Below are 6,000 nucleotides of genomic sequence, written 5' to 3' on the forward strand. Positions count from 1 at the left end.
AATAATAATAATAACAATAATAATAGTAATAGTCTTTTCTACTAAAGGTACAAGGTCTGAAATTTTGGGGAAGGGAACTAGTTAATAACATCAACCCCAGTGTTTCGCTGGTATTTCATTTATCGACCCTCAAAAGATGAAAGGCAAAGTTGACCTCAATAGAATTTAAACTCAGAGCATAAAGATGGAAAAAGTGTCACTAAGCATTTTACCTGCTGTACTAATAAATAATATTTTGATCTTAACTGATTGGAAGTGTTATCATGTACATTGTTTTGTCTTGGTATAAATGATGGGCTACAGCAAATATTCTGCTCAATACCACAGATTTTCTTGTCAGTTGTTTGACCTTAACCAGTTGAGCATGTCCCTTAGTTGCTGATGATATGTGCATCTCTGATCACGAGCAGAAGTAGTGGGGGAGCATCATAGCCATTTGTCGAGAGGAATTCTTTAAGGTTTGGATAATTCACCTTTAGAAACATGGGTGTTTTGTTCAACATCTTTAAACAAACCTTATTCAGGGACCTTTTATGTGGGGTGGGCTATTCATCCTGAAGAAAATTTTAACTGGGCCCCACCTGCAAGGTCATGCGCTGTTTATCTTGATATGAGATCACAATATCGTGCACATACGGTTGTGATGCATGTGCCTAGTGTACCCTTATCAGACGGGTAGTCATGATTGGTATACTGGACTTTGTATATTTTACCCCAGTGTCACTTTGATGGTGTGCACTGCTCTCTCATTCAATAATAATAATCATAATAATAATTAATTCTTTTATTGGCCACAAGGGCTGACAAAAATTAATCAAAACATAAAGGGACAAAACAGGACGAAAAGTTACAAAGGGTTTTGTCCGTTTGTAAAAAAGAAAAACGTGTAAAAACAGTGTAACAAGGAAAAATTATAACAACGAAAAACTCCCAAAAGGGGGAGGCGTTACGAAAGTTTCCTGGTGGAAAAATCCATAAAAGCCAACGAGTGCCTGGAATAATAATAACGACTAGCAGGACCTTTGGAAATTCCACAGTGAAAGTCAGTATATTTGAAAACATTATATGTCACTAGAAATTGAAACCACAATCTTGTGATCGTGAATGCAACATTCTAACCACTAGGCCATACGCTCTCACACACGCGCACATATTCTTTTGCATGTTTCAGCCATGCTGGGGCACCGCCTTGATAAAAAGTTATAAATAGACGGACTTCAACATAGCTTTCGTCCTCTAAATTCACTGGGCTGAAGTAGAAAATGTTCTCCCAAGGGTCACGCAGTGGACTGATCTTTTTTTTTCTTTTTTTAATCAGATCACTTTGTAAAAGGGACAGTAGGCCTAATATCCTTGCTGCAGTAGTTACTTTGCATTCCACACTGATACACGCCACAATACCTTCAGATATCCATGACCTCCTCATCTGCTTTAAGAACAAGTAATTAAATTGATCAAACAGTTGAATATTTATCGTCAAAACCAACGGAGATACACACACACACACACACACGCAATCATATACGAGTGTGTGTATGTATGTAAGTATGTATGTATGCATGTATGTATGTATGTGTGTGTTTATGTGTGTATGTATGTATGTATGTATGTATGTATGTGTGTGTGTGTTTGTGTGTATGTGTGCATGTGTGTATGTATGTATGTGTGTGTGTGTATGTATGTGTGTATGTATGTATGTGTGTATGCATGTATGTATGTATGTGTGTATATATGTATGTATGTATGTGTGTATGTATGTATGTATGTGTGTATGTATGTGTGTGTGTGTGTATGTATGTATACATGTATGTATGTATGTAGGTGTGTATGTATGTATGCGTGTGTATGTATGTATGTATGTATGCATGTATGCATGTATGTATGTATGTATGTATTTATGTATGTATGTATGTATGTATGTATGTATGTATGTATGTATGTATGTATGTATTTATGTATGTATGCATGTATTTATGTATGTATGTATGCATGTATGTATGTATGTATGCATGTATGTATGTATGTATGTATGTATGTATGTATTTATGTATTTATGTATGCATGCATGTATGTATGCATGTATGTATGTATGTATGTATTTATGTATGTATGTATGCATGTATGTATGTATGTATGCATGAATGTATGTATGTATGCATGCATGTATGAATGTATGCATGTATGTATGTATGTATGCATGAATGTATGCATGTATGTATGTATGTATGCATGAATGTATGTATGTATGCATGCATGTATGAATGTATGCATGTATGTATGTATGTATGTTTTTATCTATCTATCTATCTATCTATCTATCTATCTATCTATCTATCTATCTATCTATCTATCTATCTATCGACATTGATAGTAATTTATTAATTTATCAATGACCAACGAACTATCTCCTTTTTTGTTCTATTATAATTCCATTTACAACGAAGACACTCTACGTGCATTTAACAGGACAAAACGAGAAGAAAAAGTCAGAATGTAACTAAATTCAGCAAGGATCTACAACGATTCTACAAATCTACCACATCCTTCACTATTATTGATTTTGTTATTTCAATAGAGATCGATACGAAACGGAAAATTTTAGATCGTCAAAATGTCGGTATTTAATCAATTTCGTCCAAATATAACTCATCAATGAGAGACGGCAATCTTTCGTCTCTAGTAGACCTTTCCGTCGATTTCCGTAAAACACATTTTTTTTTTTTTTTACATATGGGCTTGCGGGAACTTTTGAAGTTCACACACACACACACACATGTACATCAATGCTTCCCATGCAGGGTAACTTCAAAAGAACTTCCCTCGTCATACAATCGCTTTCTCTTAGTCTCTTTCGCTCTCATTACTTCAAAAGTTCCCGCAAGCCCATATGTAAAAAAAAAAATGTCTTTTACGGAAATCGACGGAAAGGTCTACTAGAGACGAAAGATCGCCATGAGAGACAGATATTTTAAAATTCCATTTTATTGTTTCTCTTTTACGTGGTTTAAAGTAAAAGATTGCCTCTGATTATTGAAAGCAGTGCTCCAGTATGGCCACGGCCCATGAATGAAACCAGTAAAAGAATAAAAGAATAATAATCCTGATACTAAACTCCACCGAAATGGTATTTTTTTAGACAGGACTAAACTGTGAGGTAACAATAGCAGAGGCATAACTACAGATGTGTGCCTCACCGAATTTGCTGCCTCATAACTTCCAGAAAAATAGATATTTTTTAACGAAATTTTGCACAAATACCGCTTAGATGTTGTTGATTCAGAATATATCGGGTTTTACGGGAAAGAATTTTCCGAGGGGGAGAGGAGTTTCAGAAAATTCATACGATCCGACTTTTTTTTTCACACACATACACTTTCAGCATAACTACAGATGTGTGCCTCACCGAATTTGCTGCCTCATAACTTCCAGAAAATTTGATATTTTTTAACGAAATTTTGGACAAATACCGCTTAGATGTTGATGATTCAGAATATATCGGGTTTTACGGGAAAGAATTTTCCGAAGGGGAGAGGAGTTTCAGAAAATTCACACGATCCGACTTTTTTTTCCCTCATATCTTTCACACACACACACACACACACACACACATTTGGTTTGCAGTTACTGTCCTAGAAAGTCCACTGGCAAAAAGGAAGTAACGAAGTAATTCTCCAAGGTACTTCCTAACACCCTTTCGCTTTCTCTATTACATACCAACTATAATAATATTTCTATGTGCTTATTGTAATATTAGCTTAAAAAGCGAGAAATGCATATTGAATAAAGCAGTCCTTGAAGAAATAAATATAACAGACGAGATGGTCACGATCGGAACGTGTTCATAAGTCAGTTCAACGAAGGTTGCTCTAAAACTAAACGATAGAAACAATTACATCTAATAAACACAAAGAAAGAAAAATAGATAATTAAAGAGTATAAATATTTGTTTTTGAAAGCTGTTATATGTCAGGTTTCGTGGTGTAGTGGTTATCACGTCTGCTTCACACGCAGAAGGCCGCGAGTTCGAGCCTCGCCGAAACCTGCTAATTTTTTGATTTTTTTTTTTTTTTCTTTTACTCTTTATTCTTTTACGGGTTTCAGTCATTTTGACTGTGGCCATGCTGGAGCAGATCGACCCCAGGACTTATTCTTTGGAAGCCTAGTACTTATTCTATCGGTCTCTTTTTGCCGAACCGCTAAGTGACGGTGACGTAAACACACCACCATCGGTTGTCAAGCGATGTTGGGGGGTACAAACACAGACACACAAACATATACACATACACACACACATATATATATATATATATATATATATATATATATACATACTAGCAGTATCGCCCGGCGTTGCTCGGGTTTGTTTCGACCTTTAGAATTGGAATTTTTGAAAAGTAAAACTTTTGCATTATGTAGCTTGTTATTCTTTTAAGTGAACATTTTTTTGGTTGAAATACACCGAAAAATGGCGACACAGCTGTCAAAAACTCGTAAAAAATAGAGATTTTCATAGAAAAATAAGCACCTTTTTGATGTAAATAATTTTTGGTGTTAATATGGTCCGATTTGAATTTTTTCTTCTACGGAAGGAAGAGCAAGCTGTCTTCTATCATACTCTCAATTTTGGTCAACTTGTGCCGCAGGGTCTCGGAGGAGATAGTGTTTGTTGAAGGCTACCAAACCTGCCATACACAGACAACTTCAGCTTTATATATATCTATATATATAAAACTGTAGTTGTGTGAGTGTCTGTCTCCTACGATTAACTCCTCCCAAATTTTGCGGTGCAGTTTAACCAAATTCGGGTATCTTATAGTCGTGATTAATATCAAGCCCGTCTGGCTATTAGCGCGCGTCTACGATGAGTCTACGATTTTAAAAATAATTTAACATCATTTTTTATTCCATTTTAATGCACAATTTTTCGTGTGTCGATGGCGGCGGAGTTGGCGTCCACGCTCAAACACCTGCACCTGTGTTTGCTTCTCCCCCTTCTTCCCTCCCTCGTGAAGCTGTGGGGAAGGGAGTTTAAGGAAATCAACGTCGTAATGCGTTGTCAAGGAGACCAGCGTTCTTTTAGAACAACGACTTCATGGCTTGAAAACACCAAAACAGAAATGGCTAAGAAAGCCCGAATTGGCATCTATAAAGGAAGTAACTCTCTAAAAATGCTTATATAGTTATTTCCTTACAAACCCGAGCAACGCCGGGCGATACTGCTAGTATATATATAAAACTCTAGTTGTGTGAGTGTCTGTCCCTTTCGATTTAGATTCCTAACTCCTCCCACATTTTGCGGTGCAGTTTAACCAAATTCGGGTATCTTATAGTCGTGATTCATATCGAGTCCGTCTGAGTATTAGCGCGCGTCTACGATGAGTCTACGATTTAAAAAATAATTTAACATAATTTTTTATTCCATTTTAATGCATAATTTTTCGTGTGTCGATGGCGGCGGAGTTGGCGTCCACGCTCAAACACCTGCACCTGTGTTTGCTTCTCCCCCTTCTTCCCTCCCTCGTGAAGCTGTGGGGAAGGGAGTGTAAGGAAATCAACGTCGTAAAGCGTTGTCAAGGAGACCAGCGTTCTTTTAGAACAACGACTTCATGGCTTGAAGACACCAAAACAGAAATGGCTAAGAAAGCCCGAATTGGCATCTATAAGGGAAGTAACTCTCTAAAAATGCTTATATAGTTATTTCCCTTACAAACCCGAGCAACGCCGGGCGATACTGCTAGTATATATATATATATATATATAGGTGCAGGAGTGGCTGTGTGGTAAGTAGCTTGCTTACCAACCACAAGGTTCCGGGTTCAGTACCACGGCGTATAGTATCTTCTACTATAGCCTCGGGCCGACCAAAGCCTTGTGAGTGGATTTGGTAAACGGAACCCAACCAAATTCACAGAAATGTCAATGTAAAAAGGGAAAACAGATCAGGTTTATCCGTGAAAAGAAAAGCCTACGGAAACACCACGGTAACCCTGGGCAAGAATG

The 6,000-nt window shown here is 37.0% G+C and overlaps 1 non-coding gene across 1 annotated transcript; it reads left to right on the top strand.

Annotated features, from left to right (window-relative positions):
• Nucleotides 1-3,969: 3,969 nt before the first annotated feature.
• On the top strand, nucleotides 3,970-4,042 carry Trnav-cac. The gene has a single exon. It is a non-coding gene; the product is annotated as a tRNA-Val (tRNA).
• The last annotated feature ends 1,958 nt before the right edge of the window (nucleotides 4,043-6,000 follow it).

This window comes from Octopus sinensis, linkage group LG25 (assembly GCF_006345805.1).
Source record: "Octopus sinensis linkage group LG25, ASM634580v1, whole genome shotgun sequence".
Taxonomy (NCBI): Eukaryota; Metazoa; Mollusca; class Cephalopoda; order Octopoda; family Octopodidae; genus Octopus; species Octopus sinensis.